We start from the raw sequence: 17,284 nt of genomic DNA on the forward strand, positions 1-17,284 counted from the left end.
CAGTTTCATAAAACTGTACTTTCTGGCTCTTTGTGGTTGGTTCTAGTCCAGAGTTTCTCAACCCTGGCACTATTGACATTGGGGCCAAACACGTCTTTGCTGTACGAGTGTGGCGGTGGCTGGGGCGGGGGCGGGGGTGGGGGTGGGGGGTGGGAGTTGTCCTGTGCATTGTAGGGCGTTTAGCAGCATCCCTGACCTCTAGTGACTAGAGAGCATCCCCCCGCCCCCGCTCTCAGTTGTGACAGCCAAAAATGTCCACAGACATGGGCAAAATTAGCCCTGTTTGAAAACCAGCATTCTATAATATGTGAGTGGAAGTGTTATGTGTCACTCTCAGGACGGCGCATTTAACTATTAGTGTGAGATTATCCATAGTTCTCATTCCTATATTCCCTCTCTCTCTCTCTCTCTCTCTCTCTATCTCTCTCTCCATAGCAACCCGCAAGGTCTGAGATTGTGGCTGCTCTGTCCAGGGCTCCTGGGTCCCAGAGTAAAGAGCTTGTGGCAGAGCTCTCAACTGACCTTGATGAATACACAGCACAAATGAGGAATAACTCTTTATTATCAGAAGCTACCCCATACCCATTTGGGAACTGTTCGTCACCATAACATGACTTAGCGTATAAAGATTGACACAGGAAGGAAGTAGGAATCTGTGCAGAGGAAGCTAATGTAAACAACAGCCAGGGAGGCTGTACAGACTAGCAGTCAAGAGCGTGAGTCACTCTTACCTGGGTCCTGGCCCAGTCTCGCTACCCCTAACTGAAAGACCTTAGGAAGTCACAGTCTTTCTAAGCCTCTTTCTTCCTGTCTGTAAAACAGGGATTAAAAATAGTGCCTACTTCACAGGGAAACATTAAATGAGTGTATATTAAGCATAGTACCTACTATATTTAGGGGTTAATAGATTGCAGCTATACTGTTATTATGCCACAGCCTGAAATTCCTATGTAGATGATATTGTTTCATCTTTATTCACTTTTCAACTTTTGGACGACAAAGGGCAAGAATGACACCTCTTTCTTTGTTTTTTATTTTTGGTTGCGTCAGGTCTTAGTTGTGGTGCGTGGGCTTCTCTCTAGTTGTGGTGCGCGGGCTTCTCTCTAGTTGTGGTGCGCGGGCTTCTCTCTAGTTGTGGTGCGCGGGCTTCTCTCTAGTTGTGGTGCGCAGGCTTCTCTCTAGTTGTGGCTCATGGGTTTTCTCTTCTCTAGTTGTGGCACGCAGGCTCAGCAGGTGTGGCACGCAGGCTTAGTTGTCCTGTAGCATGTGGGATCTCAGTTCCCTGACCAGAGATCAGACCAGTGTCCCCAACATGGCAGGACGGGTTCTTTACCACTGGACCACCAGGGAAGTTCCTGATATCTCTTCTTTTTAAAAAGTTGCAGTATTTGTTGTATACTTCAAAATATGTTAGGAGGATAGATCTCTGGATCTCAGGTATAGTAGAACACAGGAACTTCTTTAGCTTACAAGAGCAAAGCTCTGTAACTTTGACTGTTGCTGAATAAGCTTACCTCTGTGCTTTCCTCAGGACAAGGGGGTGCGTATCTATGTTCCAACCTGCTCAGTTATTTTAAGTGATAGGTAGATGCATGCATGTGGACAATGGTTAAATGTGTTTATGGAAAGTCTGGAGAGCAAATTTAAAAACAAACAAACAAGCAAACAAACAAAATAAGCTGGATCTCATGTTAAGTGTTTCTACAAAACAAAACTAGAAAAAAAAAAAGAAAAAAAACAAGCCACACAAAACAACACAAGAAAATTTTTGGATTTTGTGGTGATAGTATCATGAGTATATGCATATGTCTAAACTCATCAAGATATACACATTAAATATGTGTAATTTTTATATACTAATTATACCTCAATAAAGCTAAACAATTAATTCCAAGAAAAAAGAAAGTTGGAGGAGGAATTTATAAATTAAAATGTCTTAAAAGATAAATCAGTGAAGTACAATGCATGGAACTTAATCCAAACAAAGTATAAAAGTATAAAAAGTAAATGACATTTATGGGCAATTGGAATTAATATCGAATAACTAGGTATTTGATATTAAGGATTTATTGTTAATTTTTAGGTGTACTAATGATATTGTAGTTGTGTTACATATAATTATCTTTTAGAATACTGAAACATTTATAAATTAAAAAATTGCAAAGTTTAACATTTTAAAAAATTGAGAATAGTAAAAAATATTCATGTAATAAGAACCTGAATTGTTAACACTTATATAGAACTTACTATTTGCTAGGTATTATCCTAAATATTTTACCTATGCTTATACATTTCATCCTCACAGTATACCTATGAGTTAGATAATATTGTTTTTCCATTTTATACATCAAAAAACTGAGGCACAGAGGTTAAGCAACTTGTCTAAGGGTATACAGCTAGTAAGTCAAGGGCAGAGTTGGGATTTGGGCCCTACGCAATCTTTACAACCATATCCCTCTTTCTTCTCCTAATACTACCTTGAATTTAATATTTATCATTCCAAATAATTTCTCTAAACTTTTATTACATATGTAGGTATCCACAGGCAATATATTAATATTGTTTTTCATGCTTTCAAACTATATATAAATGGCTTTCTGTTTGCAATTTCATTTTTTTTCATGCATCATTATTTAAAATTCTTCCGTGCTGATACCATGTGTACCTTTAGCTCACTTAAAGTATGCATCCATTACCCCATTGATGGATACTAAGATTATTTCCTATAATAAACAATGTGGTGATGAACACATTGGCTTGATTACATGTAAGAGATCCCTCCAGGTTACACCCAGGAGTGGAAATCTGCTTGACGGTGGGATATGCACATCTTCGAATTTCTAGATATTAACACATCATCTTCCAAAGTAGCTGTATCTGCTTAAACTCCCACTAGCACTGCATATGAGCTCCCTTACTCTACATTCTCCTTGACACCTGGTATTATCAGACTCGGACATTTTTACCAATCTGGGGAATATGAAACAATATCTCCTTTTGGTCTTACTTTGTGGTTTCCCCAATTACGAGTGAGATGAGGTATCTTTTATTGTGTTTATTGGCCAGGAAGCTGTTCTTAAAAGCATACTTCACATACCTACTAAACTCCTATGAGTCGTTTAGATATTCACACACAAACCTATAAATATACATGTTGACTGTTATGTACTTACACCCTGATCACAAGAGCTGCTGATGCCCAAGTCACCATTAGGCATCCATTTGAAAACAAGGCTCTGTTAGAAGTTGCAAAGAACAATCAACGCTGGTGAATAAACAGATGAATAGACACCTGGACAAACACTGATAATGTCTGTCACTTACTGAGCTCTCCCATGCACCAGAAACCCCACTTGGACATTTATGTCAGTACAATTTCACGTTGTGGGAATTAAGGAGCACTTTATCATCTCCATTTTATAGGTGAAGAAATGGAGGCTCAAAGAAGGGAAGTAACTCACCTAAGATCTCTGCTAACAAGCAGTAGAACCAGGGATTCAAACTCAGGTCTGTACAATTCCAAAGCCTACGCCGTGTCTAGCATTTCACACTATTCCACAGCTCCCCATTAGCCCACGATTCTCACAGCTGCAATCAGGATAATCCTTCCCTGCCTTACACAGGACCCACCGCCTCTCTCCTATTCCTTGCTCTCCTCCACCTCCCACATGTATGCCTTTCATCTGGCTGCTCTCAGCAGCAGGTGTCCTCCCAACAAGCACTCTCATAAATCACCACATCTGTCAGACCAACCAAACCAATCTCATTATGCAGGCAGCCAAGCCCCTGTCGCCCCCACCACTTCACAGCCCGAAATAATTGCCAGGAGCTTGTCTGAAGAGCCACTCCACAGGCTAGGGCTAGAGCTACAGATCTGAGAATAGTCTCTCGTGTTCTGTTTCCCTGTGGCATAGGGCATATCATTTCCCTTTGAATATACCCACATATAAAAATCTGTATCGTGTTTTCATTTTAAATACAGCAAGGATAGAGCAACATATGCTTATAATTCCTCATTTCCATCCCGAGTTACCCCTTGAGCCTGAACACCCTTCTGATATATTATTGTTCTAAGAGATGACACCGAGTTGATTATCCAGACCTCTCCTGACTCTCAATTTCATGCTGGAACAGAACTCCAAGGTACCAACCTATTTAAAGATATAAATATCCTTGATTATCTAAAAATCAGACTCTCACCATCACTCAGGCTGCATGCTCTGTTCATTAGAGCCTTGGAACCCTGCAGAAACCAAAGCCATCTGCCAGAAGTCTGTAACCTCCATATACCCAAATTATGTTAAACTAGCCAGGACACAAAAAAGGGAAGAGGAACCGCTATCTGATTTTGCCCTAACGGTTCTTTTAGGTGGGTATTCTGACTCCCCCTAATGAGCTACGTGAGAGTCAGAAGCACAGATTCTCAAATGGATATTGGAGCCTCAGCTTGTTGAGAGAAAGGGCAGAAAGACTTCAAAAAATGACACAACAAAGAGGGAAATGGTGCAGAGAGTGATGCGCAGAAGAAAAACAATGACTAGCAGATCAGGGGTCGACAAACTATGGCCCATGGGCCAAATCTAGTCTGCTGACTATTTTTACATAGTCTGTGACATAAGAATGGCTTTTACAGTCTTAAATGACTGAAAAAAAGTGAAAAGAAGAATCATATTTAACAAGGTGAAAACTACATGAAGGTCAAATTTCAATGTCTATAAGTAAAGTTTTAGTAGAATACAGCTACACTCATTCATTTACATATTGTCTATGGCTTCTTTCATGCTACGATAGCCAAGCTGAATAGTTGTGACAGAGACCTTATGGTCTGCAAAGCCTAAAGTATGCATTATCTGGCTCTTTACAGAAAAAGTTTTCTAATCCTTGTGCTAAATGGTTGAAAGATTTTTCATTCTTAGGAATCCAGATCTTGCCACCTCTGACACTTTTCTAAATGCTTCAGCTAAAATGGCACCTAGTGTGAAGAACACACCTTGGGCTTATGAAAGGTCTTTGGGGATCTGAAGGTCTAAGAGGGTGGGAGTGGGGAGGTCAGAGTTGAGAGAGTATGAGAATTCCACCCAAGGAGAAAGAGTCCAGGTCTGTGCCTCTAACGCTCCAGGTAGAAGCTCACTCTGTGATGTCTTGTCATTTTAAAATCTAAGCCCACCAAAGATAAGCATCAGAGAACTGCACTAAGGAGGTAATAAACAAGTTTTTCTTGGAATTCCTAATGTTTAGGAAAGGAGAAACAGCATTCTACCTCTTTCAAGTCCTGGGAACTCACCATGGATACGATTTGACCTGTTCTCACTCAGAGTCACGTAAAATTTATATCTCCTAGGAAAGAGTCTGTTTCGCACTGGACTGTTAGTTAGCTGTTTGCTCATTTACTTACATTAAGTTGCAGTCCAAAAAAGGCCTGAAATGATTCAACAGTTTTTTGGAATAAAGAAATATATATTTTTAAGAAGACCAGCAAAATGTTAAGGTTGGTCTTAACTGCCTTAATGTAACTAGGAATATAAGAAAAGTACATGTGGCTACTTTTCATAAACATCTTATTGATTTGTTAGCTGTGGACAAAACACTGTGAGAAGCATTGTGAGAGAAGAAAGAGTTTGACAAATGCCTTGCCTTGTAAAGTCCATAATGCACCGTAGTTATTCCCCACATATGCTCCCACTGCTCATACCATACACCTGCTCATGAAACCCTAAGCTACACATAATCTCACCTGGTAACCCCTAAGAAAGGATGCCCCCCCATTAGGTACTGTCATCAAAAGAAAAAGAAGGTATGCAAATATTTATCCAAAACGATGTTCACTGAGGTATTGCTTACAATGGCAAGAGACAATAAAGGGTGTATTGTCCTACAGCAAGAGAACTGATTATCTCTAACAATGCGATTAGCTATTAGCTATTAAAATCACTTTGTAAAAGAGTACAGGTGCTCATGACAAAAGGCTAAGTGAAGGATAAAGAGGACACAAAATGTGCACCGTACAATCTAATTTCTGCAAAAGAAAAATGAGTTTAGAGAAAGAATTCAGATGATTTAATAAACATAAAATAAAAATAACAGCAATTCAAATTACTGAACGTCTACTATGTAGCAAGCACTAATCTAAATTCTTTATAGGTCACATTTAATTTTCACAACCACCCTATGAAGGAGATGCCATTGCTCTCTCCATTTTCCACATGTGGAAACTGAAGCAAAGACACATAAGTGACTTGCCCCAGGTCCCACAGTTACTAAGCCAGGGTTTGTACCCAGACAGGCTGCTCCTGAGTCCTTAGCTGCTACATTTTCAAAATACTTACAGCAATTATATCTAAGTGGGAGAATGATAAGTGATTTTTTGTTGTTGGACTATAATTTTTAAATTAATTTATTTATTTTTATTGGCTGTGTTGGGTCTTCGTTGCAGTGCACGGGCTTCTCATTGTTGTGGCTTCTCTTGTTGCGGAGCACCGGCTTCAGTAGTTGCAGCACACGAGCTCAGTAGTTGTGGCTCACGGGCTCTAGAGTGCAGGCTCAGTAGTTGTGGCACACAGGCTTCGATGCTCCGCGGCATGTGGGATCTTCCCAGACCAGGACTCGAACCCATATCCCCTGCATTGGCAGGTGGATTCTTAACCACTGTGCTACCAGGGAAGCCCTGGACAATAATTTTTAAACTTTCTATAATTTACATTCATTAGGTTTATAATTTAAAATATGTTATGTAAAACAAAGACAACAGCCAAGTGATATACCATTAATATTCAATTTGTCCTTTTTCAATAGACGTAAAGACCTCCCTCCTCTGTACATAAGTCATAGTAGTTCACAGTCACACAGCGGTTTCTCAGCCCAGCCTGTGAGATGTAGGCAAATGTTGTCCATACACCCTTGAGTATGTGGATCTTTAACTCCAAGCAGGCTGGCAACTTGGCAGGAACATCTTTTCAATATTTGACTCTTTTTCTAAGACCTGAGACTCTGCTTCATCGTGGTAGTAACTGCCTCAGCTCTGGTAAGATGATCCAGCACATTAAGAACAGGGAAAAGGTAGCAAAGGACTCTTGGCAACAAAGTTCTTGGGACATCAGCCTGCCTCAGTGGGTCCTCTGGGCCTCCGCAAAGACATTTCCACAGAGCATCACCTTTCCCATTTCTGGAAAGTCTTTGTCACTGAGTCCTAGTAGTTATGAGTTATTATTCCATAGTGTTCAAGGTCAGCCTGTGTAAGGGATAACTGATCATCTGAACTTTGGCATGATGGTCACTTCATATTCATGTTCTTTTTCACCAACAAGGCATTTTCCTCTGTAGTTACTTAAATGTCATAAAGCTACAAGTGTCCATTCCTAGGTTCTACCAAGTTGGCAAACTGCAGGATAGAAATTCCCAAAACTAAAGGGACCTTGTAGACATGCATCATTAGCCCCTATACTAGGAAAGTACTATTTCCTCCCCAAGACAATTGGTAGGGGACAAAGAATTAGTGTCACCACCTCAGAACGCTTCATCATCCTTGTATATAGCAGATTTTCCAGCTCTTGGCTTCCCGCAATTCAAGAAATGGATAACACGGGGATAACAACTAGATATATCATGGAAAAGCCCACTACCTTGGCTTCTAAAAACAAAGACTGCTTAAACCTCATCCCCAATTCATCCCAGTTTAGGGTAGCCTAGAGAAAAGAGGATGGACTTTGGGCAGAGAGGTCTTAGACTGGAGACTTAGTGTTTTCACTTAAAATCTGTGTGACTCTAAGCATGATAAATTGGGACAAATTAAGAAAAATAAAAAACGTTTCTACATGTCACAAGGTGTTAAGAGGATCAAATGAGATCATGTATGTCAATGTGATTTTTAAGTAGTAAGTTTTCTAAAGCAATCAGGAGTTTTAATTTTAATTCTTAGAAATTCAGCTCTCATGTAAATGAGTCATTATATTGGATGAGAGAGAACAATTTCACAGAAAACAATTTAAGTGAAAAAATTGACACTCCCTATGCCAAGCAAGAGGTTAGGCATGGGACAAAGCCACCACAGTCAAGTTATGGGGTTTAAGTCAAAACATGGGGTTCAGATTCAACTTCTGCTACCAGCTGGATATGCAGCCTCGCAGAGTTAAGTAACTGATGAAGGTCTCGATGTCCTTACCTGTAAATTGGAAGCTTTAATAGAATCCCACATAGGATTATATAAGGCAAAGTTCTACAAACTCTTAGCACAGTGCCTGGTATGTTGCACACACTTAATAAATGATAGCTACAAGGCGGCTCTGGGGAATGAAAAGAAGAAAGCCATGAAAATGCTGTCTCCAGCAGAGTTAGGCAGCCTCAGGGAAAAGAAAAAAAAAAAAGGCCATGCTGTTCAGTTTCAGAGTTGATGAACACAGACACTAGGGACATGAGCAACAAGGACAGAATCTCTTTCTGGAGCTTCCACTACAGCACACGTAAATTCTTCACTTTTGATAGTTCACAATCATGAGAGTTTTACAGAAGTGAACCTCTTTATAGCTTTGGGGTTTCCTGTTCCCATCTGGATGTGATCTGGTACACTATATGGGGAACGATTCTGTGCTGTTTGCACGACTAGTATTCAGGTTCACACAGATTCAGGCTTTTGAAATACTGAAATATTTCTGTACTATTGGGCACATAATTTGAGCTACAAAAACTACAAGTCACTTGATGACATCGCACGGCATTGGCCCTAGACACGGACCAATCTGGCAGCTGTTCAACAGACCCTGGGGGCAGAGGCCCGGATGTGCACTGCGTCCATCCGCGGCTCCAAAGGAACTCAGCGCTGGCGGGCACGGGCCACAAAGCAGGTGGTGCCAGTGATTCTGGCTTTAAGAGTCCAAACCACAAAGGACCCTCAAAGTACATCACAGCCCTGACAAGTCAATAACACGCTCACACCTTCTTAAGCTGGAATAAGGTGGCAGGGCCTCTGAGAGAGTGAACTTGACAGGGAGGTTGCTGGAAGGATCTGATGCCATTCCCTGCATCAAACCATGACTTGGAAATGGGGATCATTTAACTAGTGACAAGGATATTCTAGAGAATGTTCCAACTCAACAAAAAAGATGTATATTAGCATGATAAATAATGTGTGCTATAAATATTATCACGTAGTAAACAATTATATGTGCATGTATCTATCTGCCTGTTCAGAGAATAAAAGGGACTACACTTTATATTTTATATATATTTATACATTAACTTGTATTATCATGACAGTTTTAAAATATTTTATTACCACTCTTGATACCATCAAATCAGTATGTACAGTATTTCTTTACCCACTTTCAGGACTTTGATGGGAGAAGGAACCCCAGCTCCTTCCTGAGCGATGTGGCCATAACAGAATCACAGTCTCAGGGTCTCAAAGAAGACAGAAACAGGGGAATGAATTTAAATGATTCCCTAAATCCCTTCCAGTTCTAAAATTCCTTGAGACTATTATCAGTATAAAAAGGTCACCTGTTAAGCACATACTAGACTAGGCACTCCGCTAAGCAATTTCCACACTCTATTGAATTAGACCCTCACACTAAGAACGGTGGCCCTTGGGTGTCCCACTGAGGAAACTGAGTAACAGTCATGGCAGAATGAGAGTGAATCTAGGTTTGGCTGGATCCAAAGCCTCTGCTCTTACCCACCTCCCCATTCTGAAGTCTTTGATAAGAACTTTGTCTCTCGTGTCCCCATTCTGCCACCACCCCCTGCACCTCCATCCTAGGATGTGGAGCAGTCTGACTGACATTCTATTATTTGTGAATGGGTCTGCCCATCCACCTTAATCCCAGCAACTCAGTCTTCAATAACAGGGACAATGTTTCATGCTTCCTCATACCTTCATAAAACCTCAGCACAATACCTGGCACTCAGTAAACACGATAAATGTACATGAAACTGGGCTGCTGCAGAATACAAGAATCAGAGAGAAGATAACAGAGGCAGCAAGGAAGATCCAACAGATCAACCTTGGGAGAGACCTGGTCTTGGCCTAACTGTAGGCAGCAAATATAACCAGATGCTTTCACTGTCTCCTCATACTTCTCTGCATTTCTGATTGTAGCACTGTACCATCCAGCACCCACTAAGCACGCTTGCCTAAGAAATGCAGATTTCATGAAACTCACCAAGAGCTGGTTATATTTGCTACCTACAGTTTTTATACTCAGATAAGAGGAACCAATTAAGTAACCATCTCTAGCGCTTCCTTCCCGAAAGGATCCACGATATTTAAAAAGAACGATGAGAGTAGAAAGAATGAGAAATAGAGTTAAAGTGAAGACCACATTGAGACCAAGAGTGACTCTGGCAGAGTAAAGGCAAGGCACAGTGGTCACGAACGGGCTGGCAGTGCTAGGGAAACTCCAGCTCAATGGCTGTAACACATTCTGTTCCCCCATGGATCACTGAAGTCCGGCTACAGTTGTCGATCCAAATTCTACACAGTAAACGCTCACATAAAACAATACATGTATATTGCTTACTTTGATTCAACAATCTTAAGTACTCATGATATGCCAGGGAAACAGATCTATCCAGGAGATCTTTACTCTCCAACACTTGGGCCAATAAAGCGGTTCCCCGTTACGAAATAATAATGATCAAATCTAATGAGATCAGAACCCTCAGAGGAATTGTGAAGAAACGGAAAAGGTTCTGCCTACCACGTGGCCTCTCAACTCCAGGAAGTGAGGGGCCATCACATGTTTTCCCTCTTTTCTTTAACCAAAAGGTCAGAGTTTAAACTGCATTAAGTGGACTATGACATTTCCCTCTAACGACTAGTCTTGTTGCCTGGAACAGAGAAAACGCTCTCAGTGTTATCTGACCCTGTCTGTGCTGGAGGACAGAGATAGCAAAGAACTGATGGCCTGCTGAAAATATACTAGCAAGGAAAATCAAGCAAAAATCTCCTTTTCACCATTTTTGGTTTCATTTAACAGGGAGAGAGGAGGGAATAGAGGCTTCAAAGGGTGACTGAGAACGCTAACAGTCCTCCCAAACAGCTCTCAGATACACCAGAATCTTAGGAAAGCACTGTTTGTTATGCAAATGAAGTCCTAAGAGGAGTCTCTCAACCTCCCTCCTTCCAATGAGGTTGTCCTGTCTTAGCAACACCTGGATGGAAATTCTAGAGCTGCCACTGTAAGCAGACTTCTGGGAGAAAGATTCCACCGTTGCTCTCCAAGGGAGCAGCAACTATCACAGGTGGATACTGTTTGTTGTTTACAAGCTCAGAGTAGATGCATATATACTACACACCACACACACATATGCTGCACATACGCCAGAGGAGCCTAACTGCATGCTAAGCACCATGCTAGGAACATACAGTACCCCACACAGTAAAACTGACAGATATTTTTGCTCATTTTTCAGATAAGACAAGTGGGTCTCAAAGAAGCAGATTCATTCATGCAAGGTTTCTTAGCTAGCATATACAAAGGCCTATATGATGCCAAGACCCGTGCTTTTTTTGTTTCGTCAGTCACGGTCACGTATATTCAACCACAGAGGTGGAAGTTCTGCTTGAACCTTGAGAGGAAGCAATCCAGACTCATAACATTTCAAAACTCAATGGGGTAAAAAAGCTATCGAAAAAGGAAAAAAAAAAAAAACTCTACGGGGTGTTAGTAACATATTCCCATGCCTCACAAGGATACACTAGAAAGGCAAAATTAAGCATTAATATGATTAACTTTTTTAAAAAATGGCTCTATTGACATATAATAAATCACACATTTAAAATGTAAACATTCAACAAGTATTCACATATATATGCATGGGTGTACACGTACACACACATACACATACACACACACACACACAAAGCACTGACTCCAAAGCCTGAGCTCCTCTTAGCATACCCTGAAATGGAGTCCGGACTGACAGGCAGAAGATAAAACAAATGCAGGAATCACCACAAATTACCAACCACGGTCCCATAAGGCTGTCCCCGTTGCCATAGGCATTCTCTGCTAAAGCTCTGTGCTGTGCTAAGAACTAGGAACCTGGCTCAATTACTTGACACAATTCAGAGAAAATGTCATGCACAGCCATGTACCACAGAGCTCAAGGCAGGTATCAACCAACAGATGCAATAAAGAATTCTAGAATTTTAGATCTGAGGGTTCAGCTGGTCAAGAAATCTTCATTTGTGTGTGTGTGTGTGTGTGTGTGTGTGTGTGTGTGTGTGCGCGCGCAACTGTGTTGTTGAGAGAGGGAAGGAAAGGGGGAGAGGAAGTACTAAACAAGCATTCATTCTAGTTTCTACTGTAAAAAAGATTTTCATTCCGATTAAAATACAGTATATATATTATATATGTGTATATGTTATGTTTTATTTTTACATCATTTTATATGAGATTATATAATACATATTTTATTATAGTATATATATACTACAGACGTCACTCATATTCAATATGGAAAATTTGGGCACATCTAAGGACACATTAAGAGCATTAGAAAGAAAGCAAATAGAAAAGAGGAAAGGATAGGGGATGAAAGGAGAGAAAAAGAAAATCTAGGATAAAACCAGAGAGGGGCCTGTGCAACGTAAAGACTGCAAAGCAGTATGATTTAAGTCACTTCTCTGCACCTCAGGTCCACTAAAACCTAAGCAAATGGAATTAAAACAGAGAAGAAAATAAAATAAGAAAACAAGTAAGGGTGACCACTGTTACCATTTTGGAGAAATGTACATCCTCGCATTTTTAGTTCTGTGTTTTTGTGGACATGCACACAGGTTAGGTGTTCTATGCACAGGAACACAGAAATAAGACCACACGATATATAGTTTGGACCTGCCATTTTTCCCACTTAACATTGAAAAGTAGTCTTTCAAGTCATGAATATTTTTTTTCTAACATCTCTCACAGAGCTGCACCATAACTGTTAACTGTTTTTCTCTTGCTCAGACTTGCCTAGTATTATATATATATATAATATATATGCATATAAAGTGCATACGTGTATATATACGCATATAAAGTGAACAGGAGTGCAGAGGAGCTTATTTCCAGCTTGAGGAGAGAGATGCAGGTTGCTGGAAGTAGGAAAGAGGAAGGCTTTATGGAAGAGGTGGCATTTGAATAGCAGTTTGGGTAGAAATGGGCTGAAGGACATTTCAGGCTGAGGGAGGAAAGAAAGCATAGACCAAGAGATCACCAAGTCAAGGACATACATAAGAAGGAAAAGAACCACACGTGAGCACCAGTTATAACTGTCCTGGGGACCATGCTAAGATAACCGAGAGAGGGGTTTTATAGTCTCCGCTAAATGGAGAGAGAGGAGGGGATGCTAAGATGGTAAGTAATTTGTCCGAGGGACTAACTATAGTGCATACTGCAACCAGGATATCACGCTGTTTCTTCAGGGAACTGGGAGGATGTAGAAGGTGTGTTAGGGAAAGGAGGGAGGTGAGTCTGGGAAGGTGAGTGGTCCTCAGATCCCAGAAGGTCTGAAGGTCAAGCAAAAGAGTAAGAACTCTTGCCTGCTCTCTGTATAATTGCTTGTGGGATTTGGTTCACACTGACATAAATGACAAAAAACAGTTATCAGCAGATTTCTAAGAAGCCGTTCACAGAGCAGATTAAGCTGCCTCAGACGAGCGGAAGTCCCCAGGGATAGCACACACACTAGAGGACACATTTCAAAAGCCAGAATTCCATCCGAGGACACCGGAAGGAAATTTCAAGGCAGTACCTTCAGCATCTAATCACCAGACAAATGTATTAAGCAGGAATCTCTGATGGGCAGTCTCTAGAGTAAGCTGTGCCAAGCATGAAAATGCTCAGTGAGGATCAGTGAACTCAGAGTGAGGATACATCTAAATGCTAACTAAACAGGGAACAGGGAAGTCCTCTCAAAGTGAATCCTGAGACAAAAATCGACAACAAAACAAAACCCCACAGCAAGCAATCAGAGGAAAATTTGCTACATAAGTGCAAAGAGAGCCTTCAGCTCCTCATTTCACGGGTCTCAGGACAAAGCTTCTGGCATGGACTTGTTTGGGATACATTCTCATAAAGGCTTCACCACTCCCCTACCGCATGGGGAAACCAAACGCTGAGCAAATTTAATCAAAGGCAACGATGGGAGACACCTGGGTCTGGCCTCGGCACACAGCAGACGTGAGCTAAAGCTCCAGGGCACACCTTCACCTGCTGAGTAGTAGGCTGGTCTCTAGCCCCTCTTCAGGCCCATCCCCTCCACTCAAAAAATGCTGCTCCACACGTTACTTGTCCCAAAGAGTCTCAACTCAACAATAAGCACTCCTGGAAAGCCAGAAAAGAGAAGAAGCATTTGGTACCAGCGTGATGTAACTGAAAGGACCTATGCTTTGCAAATAAGCAGACCTGGATTCATGACACGGACCTTCCTTCCTTACTACCTGAGTATCAATGGGCAGGCTAATTAAGCTAAGCTTCGGTTTCCTCAACTGTAAAATGGGGGCAGATAATATTTTCCTTCTATGTATGTGAGGGGGTTTAAACAAGATAATGGCATAAACATCTGTCACCTGGAAGGCAATCATACACAGTGTTTTCCTATACATGCCTATATTCTTATTCTCCTATGGGAAAGCGGATGAGATCCTCCTGAGCAGAACCACCACAAGAAAGGGAAGGAAACAGGCACTTGGGAAAGGTCTGCATCTAGGAACTGCCACCTTCTTCCATCCATTCAGTGGAAAGGCCACTTACTATCTACATAACCTCATGCAAAGAGAAAGCCTATGATACCTTCCTCAGAGAATCATCACAAAGATTAAATCCAGCCTCTATAAAAAATAAATAAATAAAGCACATTGTTACATTTACCACTTAGTAAATGGTAACTTGAGGTGGAGGTGAACGTGGCGGCACTGAATTACCTAGAACACTGTTCACAACGGATCACCAACTGGGATTTTGAAATCCTTTCCTTGTCTGGAGGGTTTTTTTTAAAAATCGTATGGGGATGTGAATTGCACAGAGATAAGACATGCCGGAAACGGTCCTCAGATAAAAATCTTCATATGTGGCCCCTTGCTGCCTGAGGCAGGCTTACCAAGCAAAGAAAGGGGGTCTCTCCCTGGCTCCCATGTTAACTAGCTGCTCTGGCTGTCTTTCTGACTTAATTATGCTCCAATAATCCTGACAAGACTGGCTGGGCTGCAATGTAAATCATGACAGTGGAAATCCTAAAATAAAAGCAAGATGAATGATACGACCTCAATCTTGGCATGAGGGCCCACTGATTGGAAATCATGGACTTAATTGAATTCTGGGCATAGAGCAGCCAGCTGGATTAAATTTTCTGAGACCTGTTTCTTCACCCACATGAAGATAACTGAAATGCACCAATGACAACAAAGCCAAACATTGGGTGTTGCTGAGGAGACAGATAATTGATTATTTCCCTTGCATACTAACTCCCCAACCATCAGTCAGGCTTTGGAGGAGCCATCACCATCATTTCAGCCACCTCCCTGTCTTCTACACGTTCAAGGGTGCTTGGTAACCTCTTAGAGCCTCAGTTTTGAGATAATTGTTAACTAAATAATGTGTGTATATATATATTTTTACACATACACACACACATACACAAAGTGCTCAATAAGAAGTAGCCATTATCATCATCCCGTATTTGCCATCATCTACTGTTATAAAGAGCTTGGAGGTGAGGAGGGGAACAGGAAAGAGCTGTATGGCTTTTCTTCTGCAAGCTGCACAAACGACACCACCAATGGCACAGACGAACCACTGTACCCCAGGGCCTCCCTGCGTTGAGGCAGCTTCTGCCTCTCCTTGGCATTAGACACATGCAGATTCCAGGACGTCTCTTCTATTTCCTCCAGTCTCGTCTGTGTGAGGCCACCTGCTCTTGGGACAAAGATTTACAAGCATGAATCCTCACCCAACACTGAGATGGATATCACACTCTTCACTATAGAGAAGTGAGGATGGTGAGCAATGTATCTAAGGCATTGACTATAGGACATACTGGAACCAGGATATCATGCTGTTTCCTCAGTGAATTGGGAGAATGTAGAGAGTGCATTCGAGAGAGTGGGAGACAAGATTAGGAAGGTGAGTGGTCCTCAAATCCCAAAAGGCGTGAGGGTCAAACTAACCTTTAACAGGACAGAGTTATTTAGAATTATTGGGACGGGTGTGGGAATGCTTTTCTTGGAAGCTGCAGATAGACAAATTAATGTGCAAGAAAAGCTTGGTGAGAACAGAGACAGTGTTTACCTCTGTACCAAGCACCCAGCAGGATGCCTACCAAGGTAAACAGTTCAAAATAGGAAGATGAATCAAAAGGAATTAAATCTGTCAAGAAGGACTTCCCTGGTGGCGCAGTGGGTAAGAATCCGCCTGCCAATGCAGGGGACATGGGTTTGATCCCTGCCCCAGGAAGATACCACATGCCACGGAGCAACTAAGTCCATGTGCCACAACTATTAAGCCTGCGCTCTAGAGCCCGTGAGCCACAACTATTGAGCCCGTGTGCCGCAACTACTGAAGCCCACACGCCTAGAGCCTGTGCTCTGCAACGAGAGACCACCGCAATGAGAATCCCGCGCACCACAATGAAGAGTAGCCCCCACTCGCTGCAACTAGAGAAAGCCCGTGTGCAGCAACGAAGACCCAACACAGCCAATAAAATAAATAAATAAATTTATAAAAATAAATAAATCTGTCAAGAAACCAAGAGCGCCACTTCACTCTTAAACCAACTGCAACTGCATTGAAGTGCTGCCCTGGTAGTAATGGCAGTGGTTATCATTTACTACTCACCTTCTGATTGCTGGCAACTGGGACTCCAGGCTTTATGTCCATTAGCTCATTTAACCCTCACAATCATGTTGCCAAGTAAGCTCTATCATCCCCCTTTCTCAGATGAGCAAATTGAGGACCCAAGACACAGATACAGTCACACAGCCAGGGCGCCTGCCCAGATCTGTCTCCCTCCAAAGCCCGTGTTCTTCTCATGATGTTTTATATATTAGTTAAAAGCTTAAAACATCAAGGGAAACAATCAAACCAGCGAGCATTGCAGGAGTAGAGAAGCCAGGTCCTGTGATGCCTGCTCTGTATGTGATTTAAGGATATTTTTAAGACCAGATGCTAAGGAGGGGAAACCGCTAAACATCACTTTCTGGGAAGGAACAAATGAATGAAAACTACGTGCTGAGCCTTTAGCAGGCAGGAGAGGGAAGCCAAGGCCCAGCTCTGTTTGTGGTGCCTTGTAGGGACTAGGTGGTCAC

The 17,284-nt window shown here is 41.7% G+C and overlaps 1 protein-coding gene across 7 annotated transcripts in view; it reads right to left on the reverse strand.

Annotated features, from left to right (window-relative positions):
- Positions 1-17,284, reverse strand: part of DNAJC6 (DnaJ heat shock protein family (Hsp40) member C6) — a 157,939-nt gene that overhangs the window by 48,567 nt on the left and 92,088 nt on the right. The gene's annotated exons all lie outside the window — the stretch shown is intronic.

Source organism: Hippopotamus amphibius, chromosome 1, assembly GCF_030028045.1.
Source record: "Hippopotamus amphibius kiboko isolate mHipAmp2 chromosome 1, mHipAmp2.hap2, whole genome shotgun sequence".
Taxonomy (NCBI): Eukaryota; Metazoa; Chordata; class Mammalia; order Artiodactyla; family Hippopotamidae; genus Hippopotamus; species Hippopotamus amphibius.